At 36.1% G+C, this 22930-nt stretch overlaps 1 protein-coding gene across 2 annotated transcripts in view; it reads right to left on the bottom strand.

Annotated features, from left to right (window-relative positions):
• LOC150097617 (uncharacterized) overlaps positions 1-5700 on the bottom strand; it is a 334050-nt gene extending 328350 nt beyond the window's left edge. Inside the window, exon 1 of one of the 2 annotated variants that reach the window (XM_090407322.1) lies at positions 5574-5700. The gene's annotated coding sequence lies outside the window, so the exon portion shown is untranslated. The remainder of the gene's footprint in view (positions 1-5573) is intronic. The other variant, XM_090407323.1, reaches the window with a different exon arrangement.
• Positions 5701-22930: the final 17230 nt, after the last annotated feature.

The following is a 22930-nucleotide window of genomic DNA, read 5'->3' on the forward strand; positions in this document are numbered from 1 at the left end:
CTTTCATTTGACAATGCTTGTGCTACACAAATGACTAAAATTTGAATATCTGCTTTTACAAATTCTAAATTCTGATCTCTAAATCATTCTTCAGAGAGGTTCTGACAACCTATTCTTCAAAGCTAGAAAATGCATTCATCTTATTTCTCAAATAAAAATAAAAAGAACCCTTTTCTTGTAAGAAATTCAAAAATTTCTTCCCTTCCAACTTTGCTTTTAACAATAAACAAATCTCCAGACAAAACAATTTCTCTTGTAGAAATAATTCTATACACCCTTCTCCTTCACCATTATTCAACAATTAATTCTTTACACATCCAAATATGTAAAAACAGTACTCAATGATTAGATTTGTGATTTGTAAAGAATTAATAGTTGAATAATGGTGAAGGAGAAGGGTGACAACCCTTGTCACACTTGGGACATGCCCCTAGAACTTCTCAAAAATCTTCAGTAGCGAGGGGGTAACGGGGAAAGATTGTAGGATATTAACTCTTTCAAACACATTGTATGCATTTTTTTTTTAGATATTTCCTTAGTCAGTGTTTATCAGAACTTGTTACATAATTTCTTTGCTCTCTCTCTCTGCCCCCCACCTCCCCACTCCAAATATGTTAAAACATGTAGTGGCTATTCAAAGACCACTTAACAATTTAACTCCAAACTCACAAAACAATTTTCTTCTTCTTGTCTATTCCCACTATTGCTGTCCTTTGGAACAACCTTTCTTCCTTCTTTCTGCATGTCATTGTACAATCTACAGCTCTTTCAATCTATAAACTACCTCTTTCATGTGAATTACTATAAAATAATAATAATTAACTGTTATTTTGTAGCATACCTGGTCAAAATATCAGTGTTATTATTATGTAAGACCTCCAAAGAGTTCAAAGACTCATCAAGGGAGGGCACCACTCAATCTGTCAACAACAGCCAACCACAATTACCATCATCATCTACACCAGCACCATCTACCACCCACCACTAGTATTTTCACAGACAATCACAAATATCCGTGCCCACAGCAGAATTCGATCCAGCAGCCTTTTGGCTGGAGAGCGGATGTGTTAATCACTTGGCCAATCAGACCAGCTCCTTATTAATAACTTCATTACATAGCATAATCCATTATATATTACATATTCCTATATTATAATAAAAGAATTAAGATCTTCTTCTTCCTCTGCAGCTTTTCCCACTTAAATAGGGTCGCTGTTTGTAGTGAGTCTCCTCCACAACCTTCTGTCTTAGGCTGTAGCAACATCCAAGTTCTTCATCCTCAAGTCCTCCTCCTCCACCATCTCAAAAGAACTAAGATAATTATTATAATAATCTAAGAAATAATTGTAAATGATTTCTAAATTTGTAAATGCGGGTACAGTATATCATCTCTGCTCTTTAGCCTGTTGTAGGATATCATCCTACAACAGGCTGTAGTAGCTTTGTGAGACTACCTCACCCTTGTTTGTGAGAGGCTTGAAATGACTTAAAAATTACTACATTTGCTCTCCAAAGTAAGATTCCTAAGTTGTGGCTTGCCCATGGTAGTAGAAGAAAAAAAAATGTAAATGTACAATAGGTTTCTAACTTTTATTGGTGGGATTCACATACTGTTATAATAAGATGACCATTAAGTCCAACTAGACAGAGTGACATCTAAGTCAAAACTGGTCCAATTTTCATGTTTAATCTCCAAAGGAAAGTTCCATGTTTTAGCTCATCCAAGGGAATAGGGGAAAAAATGTACAATAGGTTTCTAACTTTCCTGGGTTGGATTCAAATATTGTCATAATGAGATGACCATTAAGCCTCTGACCAGAGAGAGAGAGCGTGTGACATCTCCTAAATCGAAATTAGTGCAATTTTGATATGTGAGACAACCTTGCATACAAAAGATTTGACTAAGAAAGGACATATGTGGAACTATAAGAAAGATAATTCCACAATGAGTCTTGTGACTCCATAGAGGTCCCAAATCATAATAATAATAAAGGCAGCTTGAAGTTTCTCATACCTTGGCATGAGAAACTGCACAGTAAAGTAATCAGCAGTTCAGAGAAAGTGGTCAAAGGATATCTGAAAGAAGCTATATCGGACTATATTCCTAGAGTTAGGAAAACAAATTGTTTGGGATTTAAATGAATGAATATCACTTTAAAACAGGAGCAGCATACGGGAATGTTGTGGAGCTGATATCTGAAATGACTGATGATACTCACGAACAGTATAAAGAGCAAGCCTGGAGAGAGTAGGCCAAGGTGAGGAATGAAAAAACTTAAGATTATGAATGAATTATGAAATGAAGTTAGCTGGACGTGCCAAAGGAAATCCAAGAGAATTTTATCACTATATAGAAGTAAAAGAAAGAATGATTGTGGAAATTCTTCCACTCAAAGAATAGCATTAATGAATTCAGATGGCAGGGAAAATATCAGATGCACAACATACATGCACAAAGTAAGGTAAACTTTCCAGATAGATCTATTAGCTCTAGGAATGCTAAGGGAAAACCAGATGAAAGAATGTAGACAGATAAGTCAGAAGTACTACAAGAACTTGATTCAAACACCACAGCAGGAATGAGTGCTGAAGGAATGTGCAACAGACTTGGCAATGACTGACTTAGTTGTATAATTTGAGTCTCTCAGCACATGCATGATTCCTAATCTGCAGAAAGAGGGAAAAGATAAATCCATTATACAAGGATGGAGCAAGGAACAATGTAATCAATTACGACCGATCAATATCTCTGGTGTGTCATCAAGGTACTCAAAAATGCTGTTTATGAATTGCATCAAAAGGTGGATAGATAACAATGATCCTCTATAGAGAAGAGCATTCTACAATAAAGTGAGAGCGGCTGAATAAAGGAGATGGATATGCAATGCTACTTCTGGATTTTACAAAAGCATTAGACTAGATTCCACTTTCAAGGTTGGTATATACACTCAAAGATCAGCAAACAAAAAAGCTTATGAAGTGGATAGGATGGGTATCCACATCATAAGGATACCCATTGCATGGTCATCTGGGTTCCAAAAAAATGGGGAGAGACAAAAAGAACCAGCGGTAGGTAACCAAGATGATAGTCTATGGAAATGCACATATGAAGATAGGCTGGGGGAATGTGGTCATCTAAATTTGAGGAATAGATGGCGATAAAATCAAAACATAATAGTCGATATAGAATTCACACAGTACAAATGACAGTGAGATTTTGCAGCTTATATGGACCTTCAAGTTGTTTGCTGATGATGCAAAGTTGGGGAGAATTATAAGTAGCACTGATATTAGTTTCCTCCAGGAAGATCTGACCAGACTTTTGACTTGGACAGAGGATGTAGTTTTAATATTAATAAGTGTAAGGTGTAGCATTTTTGGGTACTGAAATATAAGGTTCTGTACTATATTGACGGTGCTGTACTGCAGGAAGTGAATAAGATTCAAGATTTGGGAATGATGGTTGACAGCAGACTGAAGTTTAGAGGTCATATTGCAAGTGTTGCAAAGACTGCATATCATAGTGCTGCCATGATATGAAGTACTCTAACATGTAGGGACCACATTTGGACTATTGTGCTCATAGAAAATGACTAAGACAATATCAGGATTCTAGAATGTTCGCTATGGAGAGAGGTTGAAGAAATGTAGATTGCAGAATTTGGTGGATAGGAGGAAAAGAAGTGATATGAGAGAGAAATTTAAGTTAGTGAAAGTATTTAATTGAATTAATCCAGAGCGGATTATAGAAAGAGTAGAAAGCAAGTGGGGAAGAACTAGAGGCCATCCCTGGAAGTTGTGTAAGAGTGTGGCAAACAAGGGTATGAGGAGTAGATTTTTTACATGGAGAATTGTCAGAGAATAGAATGCATTACCAGAATATGTTATTAATGCAGGGAGTGTTAAGAATTTTAAGATTCAATATGCCTCATTTGTTGTCAGTTAATTGAACCACCCATTGAGTCTGCCAACTCCATGGAGGGTGATGGGGAGAAGGAACTTGGATCATCCATGGAAGCTGACTAAGGGTTTGATTAGGAAGCATATGAAATCAAGGTTTTACTCCTGCATGTGATGACTGTGCAGAACAGGTTGAGTGCAATGTTGCTTAATGTAATGAAAGAGAAAATGATAGGTATCAATACTTTTTAAAAAAATGGGTACAGCCAAAAACACTCTGTTGTTGCCGATTATGTCACAGCAAGTAAAGTATTATTAAGCAAATTTATTGTATGTGTCTCTTAACAGGGCTACAATGTTAAGTTCCTCAGTTGAAATCCCACTGCCCCCAAGACAAGATTCAAACTTGGATTTTTTGAGCTGCCCAGTGAATGCATTACTATGAGGAGAGATGAAGCATTGACCCTCAAAACATTTGATTAAAAACAAAACAAAACACAGAAATTTGAAATAATCATCATTTCATGGCTTTTCACAGCCATATGGGTGGAATGGGAAGTGGTTACTTGTAAAGTGTTCCAGGGAAATCTATCATTATCTGATACTTCCATGGAAGTATCACATAATAATAATAACAAATATAGAAATGATCTGATACATCATTTAAAAAAACTAAGTTTTTACAAGGGCATTCCTGATAATGGCATAATTCATTATCAGCAAATTCAAGTATTAGTCCTTTTGGCTTATATATATATATATATATATATATATATATATTTTTTTTAAAAAAAAGAGGATAGGCATTTAGAAAAAATGCAACTAGAAAGCTTACAATTAGTTTTCATTTTTTTTTTTTTTTAATAAGAGGGATATGAAGAGGCATTTAGGGGAAAAAATGCAGCTACAAAATAAGTTTTATAGATGTTTGTTTTATAGATGCAGTCTCCATGCCTATCCATATCCCTTTGTAAAAAATAAACAATTTGATTTCATGCTTCCGAATTGATATTTTACAGACGTTATTTTTCCAGGGTTAACAATGAGTAGTAAATAATATCAATTTGTTTTTGACTAAATAGCGAATTAAAACCAAAACTGGGATGACTGCTCGTCAGATTTTGGCAGAGATCCTGAAGCCGAATTTTATTCAGTACATCAAATTATTCCTAAATACTCCCCCCCCCGCAAATTATTCCATTTAACAAAAACTGAAATGCCAAGATTAACTAGAATTCAGATTCCAAATTTCATTAAATTCGAATATCCACAAATGATTTATTAGTTTTCGAAATGGTTTATCTCTCATGCTACTGAAACGATTCAATCAATATCAAATTTGATTTGCAAATCGCACCTTAGAATTCATACTTTATTAAATTAAAAAATTTACATGAAATACGAGGCACATAATATGTTTTTGAGGTTCATATTAAATTTTATAAAAAAAAAAATTACATTTTATAGGAGCTATATTTCTCTATAATGGAAATGTGTAATACACTGAAAGTGAAGAAAAAAAAACGCTATTATCTTTTCATTATCATCACTAAGTCAGGGTTCATTTTAAATATTTACATACACGTGTTGCAAAGGTATTAATGTTGTTAACGACAATTCATAACAGAAAAAATGTATACAATAATAAACATAAAAAAAAAACGCGAACCAACCTACAAAAAGAATGCTTAAAAAACTTATCATATTCATGGAACGTGTATAAAGGCAGAGAATATTTTATACATTATTTCTCAATACACTAAATTCGGAACATCAATCTTTGCCTATTCAGCGAACAGCACGAGTTCATTTCTAAAGTTGCGCTTGCGCTAATTTATTATGCAATTTTTAACTTCGAATTTTATAGAAATATATATTACCTAAGAAAAGAGACAATATTAACACTTAAAAACTGAAATAAAATTCTGAATAACTAAACTTTCGTTCTAAATTCAATTTAAAAAAAAAATATATGCACCAGTTATAGGAGGAATGGGGTTAATATTACAACTAGCCAGTGCGTATGTATATTGTATACACGAATATAAAGTAACTGAAAGTAACTGAAGGGAGTCTGTGAGTGAAGGTCATCTATTAAACGGATTGTCCTCTTTTGAATATCATCAAGAATAATTAGGAAGTTCTTGGGTGTTACCCTAATTGTGGAAACAGTACTCCAAAGTTGGTGGGATCTGAGACCTTCAAAATGTTAAGAGTTGAGAGGAAGGGAAGTAATGTTTAAAACGCAAAAGAACACCAAGTTTTTTAGAGGCTAAGGAGGCTGTGTAAGTAATGTGTTTGTAATGTGTCAACTCAAGAAGAGAAAGCTGATTTGGAAAGAAAACTGGAACATTAACTGGCTGGCGGAGTGATTAGCGTATCCGCTTTCCAGCCAAAAGGCTGCGGGTTCGAATCCCACCGTGGGCATGGATGTTTGTGATTGTCTGTGGAAAAACGAGTGGTGTTGGTCGGAGGTAGATGACGTTGGTGTAGTTGTGGCTAGTTGTAGTTGGTGGATTGAGGGGTGTAAAGAGCTGTAGAGAAGGTGTCCTACCTCGATGAGTCTATGGACCACCTGGAGGTATCATATAATAATAATTATCAAAAGTGAGAGGGGAATGAGGTAGGATATTTTCTTGCAAGTAATAAGACAGTCTTGAGTTGTCTTATTAATTAATGTTTTGTTAAAAACATTAATTAATTGTTTTTAACAACTGTTGTCTTCACTAAATTTGAGGATGTTCAGGAAGTCAGTGTTTAAGTCATCACTGGTTATACATCTTGAGCCATCTGAGATTAGAGTACTACAGATGTATCGAATCAGGAAGAGGGATGAAGAGTACTCATTGGCGAAGCTGTGAATAAGATTTGAAGTAAGAGAAATGGGATCATTACTGTAAAGGAGCATGGTGGGAGCACAGAATCTTGAGGAATTCCAGCATTGTTAGAAAATAATAATAATGAAAGGAAGCAATCCACCATGACATGCAATGAATGACCAGTGAGAAAGCTCTCAATCCAAACAAAAAGTGTACAAGGAAGGTTATAACATGGCAGCTTGTTGAAGAAGCCTCGGTGATTTGATTTGGTTGATCAGGAAGGAGTTGGAACAAAAAATTGATGCCAAGATCCGCCTGTTCGTTGGGGAGATTACAATAGTACCATCAGGATGCAAGAGAGGCTTGAAGAGCAGAAGTTTCACCCAACACGATCAAATGGCCTTGAAATAACGAAAGATATAACAGAAGTTTCTCCAAATCTTTCCATGGCATTTTCTATAAGTAGATGAGATTAGCTGGTGAGGCTGTAGAACAAGAATGGCAGAATCCATATTAGTGACAGCAAATTAACTGAGTCTCCAGGTAATAAAGAAACTCGTTGTTGATAACCTTCTCCATCACTTTTGAAAGAACTAAGATGAGAGCAATGCTTCAATAGTTAGATGACTGATTTTGTCTCCCTTTTTGGGTACAGGCTGAATGAAGTCTTGCTTCCATGCTGCTGAGTAAATGCCAGAAAAATATGATAGTTTATATAGAGAATAAAGAAAGGGTGTCAACTCTGGAGAAGAAAGATTAAGAACAATTGAAAAAATACCCTCTAAAACAGGAGCCTTCTAAGTATCAAGCTTAACGAGACAAAAGTTCAGAGGGTGATTCAGTGGACAGTGTGTTTGTGGTAGTAGCATGGAAGGTGATTTGCTTTGGTTGGTCAGGATGGAGTTGGAGAAGTTTTTCGTTGGGGAGGTTACAATAGCACCATCGGGATGCAACAAAGGTGGAAACAGAGGGGGCAGAAGTTACACGCTATCAGGTCTTAAGTATCAGGGATACTTAAGACAATCATTCCAGCCATAGGTCTGAATTGTCAGCTATGTCGGTCCCGAGCAGGGATAAAAACAGGGGGATTGAGGTGGTGCTGTACCTCTCCGTAAAAGGGGCTCACGGCCGTTGAATCACCATACGAAATGAATGAAATGAATTAATGAACTGTTCTTTTCTTTTTATCGAGTGGCACATCCTGCCTGTTAACAAGCAATAATGTAGATACTAGGGAAAGACAGATGATCTTAATGGTTCTTGATTTGTTTCAGGAAGGAGGAGACATTGTCGCGAGCTTTATGGAATGTTCTAATTTCTTGTTGATGTGCCATTGACTGATGAGAGTATAGAGATAGATGAAATTGAGGTGCTTAATATATTAAAGAACCTTAATGCTAACACTGCCATTGGGTTAGATAGCATATCGGCCCATGTGTTACGAGAATGTGCAAGAGAATTAGCAACTCCTCTAACCAGTATGTTTAATTTAAGCCTCAGTTCTGGTAAAGTGCCAATAGAGTGGAAAGAGGGGAAAATAGTTCCATTGCACAAGGGAGGCTCTAAGACTGATGTTGCAAATTATAGACCAATCAATATATCTGGAGTGGTGGTTAAGATTTTGGAGAAATTAGTTAAAATTAGAATTCAGGACTGGGTGGACAGCAGTATGATAGTTTATAAGGGGCAACATGGTTTTGTGAAAGGTAGGTCTTGCCTAAGTAATTTGCTTACGTTCTATAATAAAGTAACAGTGGAGTTAGATAAAGGAAATCCTTACTCAGTGATACTGCTTGACTTTGCAAAGGCTTTAGACAGGATTCCACATGGAACTCTGTTACATAAATTAGAGCAAATGGGTTTGGATCCGAAGATGGTGATTTGGATTAAAGGATGGCTGGCGGACAGATATCAAAGAGTGGTTTACGGAGGAGCTGAGTCCAGGAAAATGCAAGTGACTAGTGGCGTACATCAGGGCTCAGTTCTTAGTCCTCTATTGTTTAATTTGTACATCAGTGATATTGGAAATACCTTGAATGGAAATATTCACTTGTTTGCTGATGATGCAAAATTGGGAAGAGCGATAATCAATTCAAATGATGTGGATATTTTACAGGATGACTTAAATAGGCTGACGCTATGGACTGAGGTAAATGACTGTTAGTTCAATGTGGCTAAGTGTAAGGTGATGCACTTCGGGAGGATGACATCGCATGCTGTTTACTATATTAACGGAACTGAACTGCAGGAAGGTGATGAGACAAGAGACTTGGGAGTTATTGTGGACAGAGAACTTAAGTTTAAAGGGCATATTGCTAAGATTGCCAAAACCTCACATCAAATTATATGGTTGTTGAGGAACACACTAACAAGCAGGGATAGGGAAGTTATTATTCCACTCTATAAGGCATTAATTCCTGCGTATACGTATGATAGAGGTATTTAAATTGTTAAAGGGATTTTACAGGATTGATACTGATGATATTCTTAAGACCAATGCAGGATGTGAGAGAACGAGGGGCCATCCCTGGAGATTGTGTAAGAGTGTGATTAACAAGGGTGTTAGGACTAGATTTTTTACTTGGAGGGTTGTGAATGGGTGGAATGCTTTGCCAGAACTGGTTGGGAATGCTTCAACTGTGAATGAATTTAAGGAGAGGTATGACAGGTATTGTGTAAATAATGGTTAGTGTGTCAATGTCGGGACTCCCGCGATGAGTCTTTTGACTCCATGGAGACACCGTTAAAATAATAATAATAATAATAATAAAGAGTGAGAGAATGAAATACATTATCTTCAAATGACAGCGCTGAGCCAAGGAAGATGGGTATATATAGTAAATTATTTAATGTCGATGTGATGTGGAAGAAATGGTAGCGAGTTCCTGATATGTGGCGGGAATTTGATGATAGAAAAGAATTCATCATCATACGTATCAAGGATTTAGGCCTAGTATGGTCTGTTCCGGCCTTAGAAGTCATCGTTGAATCGTTTAAGAGGACGTCCTGGTTTTCTTTTTCCTAATGGCTTGTACTTTAAGGCTTGTTTTAGTAATCTTTCTGTTTTCGTTCTTTGAACGTGTTCCATCCATTTATGTTTATATTTTTTAATTTTTTCAATTACTGGTTCTTGGTTTAATTCTTTCATAATATCTTCATTTCTTTTGTGATCAAATAGGGTATACTTTGCAGTTTTTCTCATAAACTTCATTTCTGCTGTTGTTAATCTTTGTTTGTCTTTTTGTTTTATTGTCCAGATTTCGCTTCCATACATTAAGACCGGTAGGGCTAATGTATTGTATACTTTTAGCCTGGTTTGTTTTTGAACTAGGTTTGGTTTAAATATAGAGTTAATTACTCCTGTTATTTTTAAATATTTTGCAATTTTTATGTTTATATCTTTTTCATTTTCATAAGTGATCATACATCCTAGGTAGTTAAATGAATTCACCTGTTCTAAGATCTTGTTATCTAATACTATTTTAGTTCTTGCTGGATCTTGTCCTTTAAAGGCCATAGTTTTTGATTTTTCTATTGATATTATCATACCATAATCTTTGGATATCTCATTTAGATTTAAAATAGCTTTCTGTAAGTTATCTTCAGAATTTGTAATTATTATTTGGTCGTCTGCAAAGAGGAGAGTGTTTAAGTTAACTGTAGGTGAAAGTTTAATTCCTTGATGTAAATTTTTACTCCATTTTATTATTATTTCATTTAAGTAGATATTAAAAAGAGTTGCTGAGAGGGGACATCCCTGTCGGACCCTTGGTCTATCTCTCTTGTATATGATAGCTCGTGATTTAATCTTATTTGTATTTGATTATTTTCATATATACTTGTGACAGCTTTTAGGACATTATTTGGTATTTGTCTTTCTTTTAATATGTTAAATAATATGTTTCTTTTAACTTTGTCAAATGCTTTTTCAAAGTCAATAAATGCAATATGTGTTTCTAAATTATATTTTCTTCTCTATTATTAATTTTAGGCAGAAGGCTGCGTCTATACATGATCGTCCTTTTCTAAATCCATTTTGTACCTCTAGAATAAAGTTTTCGGAATATTTCATTAGTTTGTTATTTAAGATTCTGCTATATATTTTGTAACAGGAATTTAGTATACTGATATCTCTATAGTTTTTAGGGTCATCTCTATTACCTTTCTTAAAGATAGGAATCACAATTGCTTTTTTCCATTCTATTGGGGGGATACCAGTTGAGTAAATTTTATTTAAAAAGAATAAGAGTCTTCTTTTGAATCTTGTTCCTGCGTATTTATATAGTTCTGAACCTAGCTTATCTTCTCCAGGTGATTTTCCGTTTCTTGTTTCTTTCAGGCTGATTTCTAATTCTTCAATTATTTCCTTTTCATTTTCGTTAATTGTTTGCCAGTTGTCTTTTTTTAAGATATTTGTCTGTCCACAATTCCGTATAGTAATTTAGAAATTCTTCTAATTTCAATTTGGTGTTTAATTTTATGTTTTCTTTGGTATCTGCATTTAGGTGTTTCAAAATCTTATATACATTGGATCTTATTTTATATTAATCATGTTCTAAATTAGAAACAAATTTATTCCATGATTCTCTATGTCTTTTTCTGACTTCTCTTTTAGCTATGGCTCTTATTCTTTTATATTCTATTTCATCTTCTAATCTTTTACTGCTTAACCATTTGTGATAGGCATTTTTGATTATTTCTTTTTGTATCATCCCAGATCTTCAGTTTTTTTCTTTTTATTGAATTTTTTGGTCTTTCCTAAGCTTTCATTTGCTGCTGCATTTCGTATCGTTTTTATATTAAGCCATTCTATTTCTATTTCTTCATTTTGTTTTATTTTATCTAGATACTGGTTAATTCTTTGTTCATATAGCCATTGTACATTTGTGTCATTCAATAGTCTAGTTTTATAAACAAATGTTTCAATTTTTCTTTCTGTTCTTGTTACTTGTAGCCATTTAGGTGGTAATCTTAATTTTATTTTAACAAGGAAGTGGTCACTGCTTATTTCATATCCGCTGTGAACTCTAACATCCAGTGAAAATTTTGATGTCTTTTCATTTAATATGAAGTAATCTAATATTGATTTCCATCCTCTTGCTGCCCAAGTATATTTATGTATGTCTTTATGTTTATAGAAGGAATTCATTATTTTTAGGTTATTGTAAACTACAAAGTCAATCAATTTTTTACCATTTCTGTTTAGAGTGTGTTCTCCATGTATTCCTATATTATTATTCATTTTCGTATTTCCAATTCTTGCATTAAGTCTCCGTCTAAAATTATGTAATCATTTTTATTTATTTTATTATATATGTTTTGTAGCTGATTATAAAAATCAATATTATACTGTTCTCTTCCTTCTTCTGGGGCATATAAACCAATTATTGTTAAACAGCCTCTATCTATTTTTATTCTAGCTTCTATTATTCTTTCATTCTATAATTTATAATGTTTTAACTGTTTTGAAAGGGAGTTATGAATCCAAATCATGACTCCTGCTTGTGCTCTTTGGTCTCTGTTGACTCCACTGTATATCACATTAAAATTTTCAGTTCTCATAGTTCCTTTTGATTTCTTTTTTGTTTCAGTGATTACTGCTATTTTAAAATTTCTTTCATTTAATAACTGGTCTAATTCTATTTCTTTATATGCTATTCTTCTTACATTCCAGTTTGCTGTGTATTATATTTTGTCGTTTCCATTTTCGTTTTCCTTTTCCATTCCAGGGTCGTTTCCCATAGATTCAATCTGATTATCTTTTTCTGTCAGCTTACAAGTATGGTTATGTTCTCCATGTCAGGGGACTAGCCTGACGATGGTATAGTTCAGTGGTAGGGCTGCTACCTTAAGGCTTCTGAACTCGCCTTCTTCCGATGAAAAGACCCTATGGCCCTCGAGTACTCTAATAGCACAAGGGTCATAAAGTAAGAAGAGTTGGCTGATAAGGCCTTATAGGAAAGATTAAAGTAAGTGGGTCTTCCTCAAAGTAGAAGAAGGAGAGGATAGATCCAGCTAGGGGTCCATGGGAGTGCCGCTTCCCTTACAATCAAGATGATTGGCCCTGTTGGTCCACGAGTCCTTATTCAGTATATTCGGACCACCCCACCATATATATATATATACACACACACGCACGCACGCGCATGTACACACACACACACACACACACACACACACACGGTGGGCTTCCCTATCCGCCACCCAGGGAACGCGCTCTCTAGGGGTTACAGGGTCCCCTGAGAGAGAAAAGAATTATATGTCATAATTATATTACATCGCGGGAAGTGTCCTCCCAGGATGAGTCTTCGGACTCCTTGGAGGTGTCACGAATAATAATAATAGTAATATAAGAGGAATAACTTGCACTTGTCTGCATTTGACATCGGGAGCCTGCAGAATTTATTTATTAGGATTAATGTTCAGGTGACATAGCGAAATGGCGGTGAGATCTTAAATGTGTAGAGTGAATTTGATGATAGAAAAGAATTGCATAAGAGCTGTAATTTGCACTTGACTGAATTTGACATCAGAAATAGGAGAAGTTAGTTATTAGGAATAGAGGAAATGCAGTCGCGGAAACGTGATCAAAGAACAGTGAAATTGTGTTGTTACCTCAGCAAAGGTATGTAAACTTGATAATGACATGACTGTCAACGAGCATAATTATGAATGTAGTAAAGTGGTGGACTTGTACGTTTTGGGTTCAGATTTCTTGTGTGGAGCGAGGAGTGAAAAACATCATTAATTAATGTTTCGACTCTGGAAACATCCCACAGAAATAGAAGAATGCATGATTCCAGTGTATAATGGTGTTACAAAAATTGATGTGCCTAATTGCCTACCTACGAGTATCTGACTACCGATATGGAGTCATGTTGAAGATTTTAGATTGGGTGGGAAGAACTCATACAGAAATGGTTGACAGACAACCTATAGTGAACCGCATGGGCTTAGATAATATTCTAGCACTCTTCAAATATTTTATAATAATGCTACAGATAAATATAAAGGTAATGGACTCCCCGTAATGCCCTTGAATTTTGGTAAAGCATTTGACTGGGTACCAAACGACAAGCTGTTGCAGAAATGGGAAGATATTGGGTTGGTGTGTATATAAATTGCTGAACTTGAATAACCTTGGAGCTGACAGACAGGTATCGAAAAGTGATATATGGAGGCGAAGTTAGGGAGTGAATCTGCCGGATATTTTTCTAGTGATGTAACCCAGGGAAGATTAATTGGAGCAATGTTATTTAGTCTATACATTAATATTATGAAGAACATGAGACGATATAGTCAAGTGTTTAATGATAATGCAAAGATTGGTTAGCAGGAAATTAGTAATACACAAATCCCACAGATTGCTTTCAATAATCTTGAACTGTAGTTAAGGGATGGTGGTGGTAAATTCGACGTTAGCAAGTGTAAAGTTATGCATTTTAGTGAAAAGTTTCCCAAAGGTATATTATATTTGTGGGAATATGCTTAGAGAGATTTTGGGATTATGGTGGATACGAAGCTAAAGTTCAATGGTCGTATAGTAAACGTTTCACAAACAACTCCCAGGAAAAGGTATATTATATTTGTGGGAATATGCTTAGAGAGATTTTGGGATTATGGTGGATACGAAGCTAAAGTTCAATGGTCGTATAGTAAACGTTTCACAAACAACTCCCAGGATAATTGTGATGCTGATACAAACATTGACATAACAATAAGTCATATTGCCTCTTTAAGAAACCTTGAAATAAAAATTTGTCTAGGCGTATTGATTTTCACGGATTCCAATAGAGTAAATAAACTTTAGAAAGGATACAAAGACGATATCATGATTATGGTGCATACACTGGTAAACAGGAAAAAAGGAATGAAATGATAGAATTCCATAAATATCCAAAAGGATGTCATAGGATAGCATCTGATGAAAGTTTTCGTTTCATGAACATTTGGAAAAGGACAAGAGACCCGTGGAAATGTATGGTGTACTGTTTAAAGTCATGAGAGCTAGATTTTTTCCTTACAGTACATTGAGTGAGTGGAAGAGTCTACCTGTTTAATGGTGAGCATATCTAGTGCTAATGAGTTCTAAAAGTATAACAGCGGTGAAGAAAATTGTGAGGAAATGGCGTTTACATTTGTAGAACTAGGCTGTCCAAAGAAAGACTATTCTTAATTCGATTCCAGTCGCTGTCTTAACGGATACGGTCCTTTCTAAGCCTTTCTTCAACTATTTGAGATGAGTGGTATGGACAACCAGATTTTTCATTCTATAAACTCAAGGAAATCGACCGTAATATTTAGACAATATATTGTGTTAAGATTAGGGTCTGCGAGATAGTATTAGTCTCTTCATGGATGCCATTTAATATCATTCAGAGTTTGTGCCAGCCATCTCTGGTTTGCTAAGGGTGGATATTGACTTCCACTCAGTCTCAAAAGTGGGACAGGGTGAAACCTTCCAAACTAACTTCCTTTTGGAAATAAACCATTAGCAGACTTCTTTTCAATCATTAATAAATAAGCTTCTAACCCCTTTCATAATCCAAAAAAAGAGTAAACAACAGCATTTAGTCCTAACTAGCTTTTGAAGAGTAGTGCACAGTTAGGCTCTGCCCTTAGCTGATCAGATAATGCCTTGCTTAAGACTGAGTGATTTTAATTGACATCAAGGTAGGAGAGAATCTAACTCGTGTTACCTAAGCAGTGACCCATCTCTCCAAATACTTTCTATTAGCCTGCATGAGGGTATGTAACCAGAAGTGAATGTTCCGAATATTTTCCTATTATACCCAAATCATACAAATAAAATTTTTCTTGAAAATTTAGGTTTAGCCTGATCCATACACATAATTGGTTTTCACTTACTGACCTCAAATCCTCTCCATAGTTATAATTTGACAAATTCTGTGATGCTTAAAAATTCTGCATGTCAAGATTTTCCATAATAGCTCAATGAATATAGCACTAGACCACCTGAAGGGACTTAAATTCAAGTCTAGTTACTGACTGAAGGAACTTTTTCTAAGCCATTCTTCAACCGCTTCAAGACTTAATCGATCTTTGGCACGGAGAAGTTCTTTTGTCCCTGAACCTTGGGTTTTTCATCCCGTAAACTCAAGAAAATCGACTGTAGAACCCATATTTCAGACAGTAACATATCCTGTTAGCATTAGGTACCAAGCGATGGCAGCACTTGTTTCCCGGTCTATACATCAGTAGCCACCTATAATTAGCAATAAACATGGGCTAGCTATCTCTGATTGGCTACCAGTGGAGACTGATAATAAATTTAATTTAATCCTTTATCCAAGGGTGAGCAAACCAAGTTTGCACTTGAAAGTATCTTCAGGACTGGGATAAGGTAGTGCAACACCAGGACGACTCCTTGCAAAGGTGGAGCAAGCTACTAACACTTCTATCTCAGTATCCCCCATAATGCAAAACATATCTCTTTGCGGATATGTCTAATGTTATGCATTAAGCGGAGGGCCACTACCCAGACTAGTTTCGACCTTTATTGAGGTCTCTTCAGTGGGAGCCAGGTCCAAGTCGAGATACCAGCCATAAGCATTAGTAAAGTCATCTCTACCTATAGGAGTTGCCAAATGGTGTGCCACCTTTTTAATAAATTCCTCTGGATTTAGAGAAAGATGTTGAAAGTTTATTTTTTGTGGAGACTGAACTCCCCACTCAGTCTCCAAAAAGCTAGATAGTGTGTAAAGGCCTTACCTACTCTCTATAAAGGAATAAAAGACATTAGCTGATTGAAAATTTAGCTGATTATTTATTATTAAAATTTTCCATAACACTAAGCAGTGATCTTCCATCAATCAACATATTTGCTTTCTTGTATTTGAATATACAGTCCACATCTTTAAGATCAATTTAGGTTCATTTTAAAACTTTCTTAGAAAAATTTTGTTTTCAATATTATTTTATTATTATTATATGACACCTCCAAGGATCCAAAGACTCAATGATGGAGGACACCTACTCCATAGCTCTGCATCCCAACCATTCATCCACCAACTACAGAGAACTGCCTCATCTAAACCATAGGTGGCCAACAGCAGGCCCACAGGCCGCATGCGGCCCATGACGTGATTTTGTGCAGCCCACAGCAGAATAAAAACTATATATTATTAAATTATATGTATTATAAATTTAGCTATTAATTTTGACAGCAGATTTTCTGATTGATATACTAGTTATATTCATTATTTCTGATGACGGAAACACTTCATATTCTCAACACAGAATCAAAATTGCTTTAAAAAGATTACTCAATTTATAAAATCTACTGCTTCTCTGTGCAAGTTGTACTAGTGAGAGTAATAGATTTCTGTGTGTTCCAGAGTAATGCATCACTGAAAGTCACTTGCTCTGATCTGGTTACAGTGATCAGTTTTAGAGACTCAGTTTCAAGTAGTTTATATTGTTCTCCAAGTAGTAAAATGATTTAGCAAATATAGTAAGTCAATACATATAACTATTGCCTTGAAAAAATGCAGTTTATTTTTATTTAAGTTCTGTCTAAAAGTGTGCGGCCCGTGACACTACCACTCATCATATATTGGCCCTCATATAGAATGATGTTGGTCACACCTGATCAAAACCAATGCAATCTACTGTCCACCACCACCACTAGTATTTCACAATCACAAACATCCATACATGGTGGGATTCAAACTGCAGCCTTTTCGTTGGAGAATGGATACAATAACCACTCAGTCAACCAGGCAGCAAAAATCACCTACCTACGAATGAGAATGGCTAATTCACAATTTGATTTAAAACACCTGATGTCTCCTCACGTCAGAGATGGGATTCAAACCCAGGTCTTTCCATGTCTATACCAACTAACATATGTAAGCTTGCCTTGTATAATATAATACCTAAAAATATGATATTCAATTTTATTCTGCTCAAAAAAAAATTGTGTCCACATCGTTTCAAATCCTCAGTATAATTTTGTCTTGAACCATCCTGAAATATTGCTGTGAACAGTATCATAGTCTGTGACTTTCCACATTTCTTGTATATTCTCTCCATATGAATTAGTGCACATCTTTATGTTCAAACACAGTGCTAGTAACTAGTCTATGTCCTGAAAAGAAATTCAGCAGGTGCTTACCATTATTATTAACTTTACTCTTTTCCCCAAAATTTCTATATGAATCGTAATTTTAATTTCCTGCTCTATTGTTCATATAATAAGGAGTAACTTTTCCTTTATCTTTGTATCAGCCTTCTAAAATCATCATTATTGATTCCCACTGCCCAGTGCATGTTGAGGAAGCTAACTCTGGGTTTCTAGGTAAATTAATATAACTGATTTGTCACTCCTCTGAACATCTCCTAAGTGCAACCATTTATGCCTGTAGATTTGCTTTTTTTGAGGGAAGAAAAACCATCACCATATGAGTGAGAATGGCTAACTCACAATTTGATTTAAAACACCTGATGAAGTTCCTCATGTCAGGGATGGGATTCAAACCCAGGTCTTTCCAACCAAAGGGTTCGTCTATACCAAAACAAGTATGGAAGCTTGCCTTGTATGATGCCTAAAAAATTTCTTTGCAATATCCCTTTGTGGGACATTGCCATTAATAAGTTCCATTGACAATTCGCCTTTCTCATATGTACCCACATTACCCTATTTAATATTGCCTGCCTTCCAAAAAAATTATCCTGAATATTGAATACTATACTTGAATGCAGAAATGTCTGGTAAGTGGGCGAGCTGATAACAGAAAGAAGTGCGAGATAAGTGAAATGAGGAGTTGAACAAGAGAGAAATGTGTGACTGAACAACAGTTTGACAAAACTGCTTTCTGGGTGCAAAAATTAATTATTTTAGTGAGGCTATTAGAGAACAAAAGGGTAACATAAAAGAGATTATTAGATTGGCTGTAATGAATGCTTTGAAAGGAGAAAAGAATAGCATGGCATGAGAGAGGATATGAAAGAATTACTGGAAGTAGCAAAAGAAAAGAGTGAGAGAGTTAAGATAATAAGTATGTTTCCATGGTATGACAGAGTAGAGCTGAAAAAGAGAACTATAATATTGAATAACTCAATGCGTAGGTTATGTAGGAGGACTGGTGTTGAGTTTGTGGATGTGTGGAGTGAGTTTGATGGGTGAAAGGACTTATACAAGGAGGAGGAGTTGCATCTGAATGGATTTGGTGTTCAGAGACTGGAAAAAGTGTTGTTGAATGAAGTGAAAGTGGATGTGCAAAATCATGGAACTTAGAGCTTTTATAGTGGGGGGGGGGCATTTGTACCTTATCTACAATAATGCCAGGAGCTTTCGGAACAAGCAGGAGGAATTTTTGGCAAGGTTAGTTCATCCTGGCCAAATTCATATTTTATTTAGTTTAATCCTTTATCCAAGCGTAAGCAAACAAAGTTTGCACCTGAAGTATCTTCAGGACTCGAGCAACAAGTGACAAAGGTATACTAAGTTCTGATCACTTTCCTTAGTATCCCATAATGCAAAGCACATCTCCTTGCTGACATGTATAATGCTATACATTATGGGATCACTACCCAGACCGGTTTCTACCTTTATTAAGGTCTCTTCAGTGGGAATCAGACTCAGAGGTGATACCAAGGCTGAAGCAATGTAGAACTCATATTTCCATATGCCAGTTGTCAAAAGGTGTCACACCTTATTATTAAATTACTCTGTTCTGCATTGCTTAAACCTTGGTATCAACTGTGGGTTTGACTCCCACTGAAAAGACCTCAATAAAGGTTGAAACCGGTCTGAGTAGTGACCCTTCCCATAATGCATAGCATTATACATGTCCACAAGGAGATGTGTTTTGCATTATGGGATACTAAGGAAAATGACCAGAACATAGTACACCTTTGCCATGAGTTGTCCTAGTCCTGAAGACTCTTCAGGCACAAACTTTGTTTGCTTACACTTGGATAAAGGATTAAACTAAATATATAATTTATAGTCTAACCAAGTGAAAAAAACTTCCAACATCTTTCTCTAATCCAGAGTAATTAAATAATACAGTGCGACACCTTTTGGCAACTGGCATATGGAAATATGAGTTCTGCATTGCTTCAACTTTGGTATCACCTCTGGGTCTGGCTCCCACTGAAGAGACCTCAATAAAGGTCTCTTCAGTGACCTGTCTGGGTAGTGACCCTTCCCATAATGCATAGTATTATACATATCTGCAAGATGTGCTTTGCATTATGGGAGGATACTAAGGAAAGTGACCAAAACTTAGCCCACCTTTGCCACGAGTTGCCCCATTCCTGAAGATACTTCACGAGCAAACTTTGTTTGCTTACACTTGGATAAAGGATTAAACTAAATATATAATTTATAGTCTAATGAAGTGGAAAAAACTTCCAACATCCTGGCTGAAAGTTATTGGCATTAGTGAGACACGGCTTACAGAAGATGATATAGTTAGTGGGAAAGAATGTGAAAGGTATAGTATGTGTTCAAGGAGGATAGAGAGAAAAGAATGGGAGAAGGAGTGTTATTGATGATAACTGATGAACTACAACCAAAGAGAGAAGAAGTTCAACTGTGAAAATATCATATTTGAGACCAGCAGAAAAAAAATATACAGTTGAATGCTGCTATAGACCAGGTGATGAAAAACATGGAGATAGTATGCATCAGTAAAGACTCAATGTTTTTATGGGTGATTTCAACTATGGGAAGGTAGATTGGAAGGAGGAGAGGACACATGGGATGAAGGAAATGGAATTTATGCAGTTTTTAAAAGATAATTACCTGAAACAGCATGCGATGGAATACACTAGGGGTTTGAGAGTGCTCAATCTGGTAATAATTGCATCCGAGCATTTGTCTATAATGAACATGACAACATTGGTGCCAACTGGCAAGCATGATCCTATGGTTTTGACCTGGGAGGTTGCTAAATGTGTGAAATTTACAGTTAAGATGGGAGTATATGTAGAATTACAGAGCTGGCAAGTATGACAAGCATAGGAGATTGCTTGGAATGGTGGCATGGCATGTAAAACTGCAAGGGTTGGATGTTAATAGCACATGGGAAGTGGTAAAGGAGTGTTTGAGGAAAGTAATGGCAGACTGCATACCTAGAGTTAGGAGAGTAAATCAAGTCAGAGATAAATGGATGAATATCATTATTAAGCTGGAGCTGCAAAAAAAAAAAAAAAAAAAAAAAAAATTGTGGAGGGAATTTAAGGAGAATGGTGACCTACAAGCACATGAACAGTACAAGGCATAGGTCAGAAGGGTAACTAGTGTGTTAAGCAAGGCAAAAGCAGATCATGAAAGCGAGTTAGCAATGCAGGCTAAAAAAATCTGAAACAATAATATCGATATGCTGCAAGTAAAAGAAACAACATATATAGCAAAATGATTTCAATGAATGCCAATGGTAGGAAGGTAGCTGAATCAGTCCAAATAGTAGAATTACTAAGTGAACAATTTGCAAGAGCATATCATCCATGTGGTGATATTGAAGGAATAAGAGAGTCAAAGAAAGGCTTATACGAACTGAGGTAAATGAAATGGACATGTATAGCATATTACAGAACCTTAATGTGAATACAGTTGTGGGATTGGATGGTACACCAGCTTGAATTTTAAGTGAAGTGGCGAGAATTGTCAGTGCCCTTGACCATATTGTTTAATCTAAGTCTCGGCTTTGGGTTAGTCCCGAGGGAGTGGAAAGAAGGGGAAAACAGTTCCACTGCATAAAGAAGGCTCCAAGACTGATGTAGCAAATTATCAACCATCAGACATATCAGGAGCTGTAGTCATAGTATTGGAGTATAGAGCAACATACAGGAATGGAGAGATGGCAATGGGATAATACTGTATGGGAGCAGCATGGTTTTGTGAAGGGTAGGTCATGCCTCACTATGTTGCTCATAATACAGCAACAGCTGAGTTAGATAAAGGAAATTGGTTTACAGTGATACTGCTGGATTTTGCAAAGGCCTTGGACAGGATACCACATGGAATTCTATTCAGTAAACTGCAGCACATGGGGATGGATATAGGATTGGTGAGATAAATAGGAGAGTGGTTGTTGGAGAGATATCAGAGTGTAGTTTATTTAGGAGTTGAGTCCAAAGGAAGGCCTGACTAGTGGCATGTCAAAGGGTTCTGTTATTGGACAGCAGACTGGGCAAAGGAGAATGGATGTCAGTTTAATGTGGCAAAGTGTACGGTTATGCATTTTGGGGTGAAAGATTACCAGCTGGATACCACATTGGTGGAACTGTACTCCAGGAAATTGATGAAGCCAGAGATTTGGAAGTGTTAGTGTGAAGGGAGTTAAAGTTTAGGGGGGAACATAGCAAAAGTGGCTAAAGCAGCTCATCCGATCACTTGGTTACTGAAGAATACTTTGACAAGCAGAAACAAGCAGGTTATTGTTCCTCTTTATTGATTCATAATAAGACCCCATCTTGACTACTGTGCACAAATCTGGGCCCCAGGGTTTCTTGGCAATGAGGAGGAAAGGATTCAGAGGCAAGTGACCAAGACGGTAGCAGACCTGAAATGAACCTTATGAGAACAGGTTGAAGATTTGTGGGTTGATAGATGGAAAAGGGATGATATGATTGAGACATCCAAATTACTGAAGGGATTTTACATGATTAATTCAGAGGAAATATTTCAGAGCAGGTCTGGTGAGGGGAGAGCTAGGGGCCATCCATGGAAACTGAGTAAGGGTGCAGTTACATGGTATTAAAACAGGGTTTTTTTGCTTGGAGAGTAGTGAATGAGTGGAATAGGTTACCAGAGTCTGTTGTGGGTGCCATGACTGTGAATGAGTTCAAAGCAAAGTATGATAGATATTGCGTAAATGTTGGATAGTTCTTGACATGATGTTTAGGCCTCCCTCGATGAATCTAAGGACTCCTTGGCAATGTCCGTAATAATAATAGTTACTCCTTTGCCCTACTGATAGGCTAGTGTACCTCTGTGGAAGTGATGTTTGCATTTATAGTGCTTTGTGGCCAAATAAAGACATTCTTAGTTCAAATTTATTTGCTGACTAGAGCAACTTTTTCCGATCCTTTCTTCTACCTAGTTCCAAAGTTAACCGATCTCTGGCTAGTGGTTGTTTCCCTTGGTTTTTGTCCAATAAACTGAAGAAAATTGACCGGAAAACCTACACTCTTTCTGGCAATAAATATATTGTGATCTGGTATGGGAGCATGAAATG

This window comes from Typopeltis vanoorti, chromosome 17 (assembly GCF_054136105.1).
Source record: "Typopeltis vanoorti isolate ZY-2024b chromosome 17, IOZ_Tvanoo_1.0, whole genome shotgun sequence".
Classification (NCBI taxonomy): domain Eukaryota; kingdom Metazoa; phylum Arthropoda; class Arachnida; order Uropygi; family Thelyphonidae; genus Typopeltis; species Typopeltis vanoorti.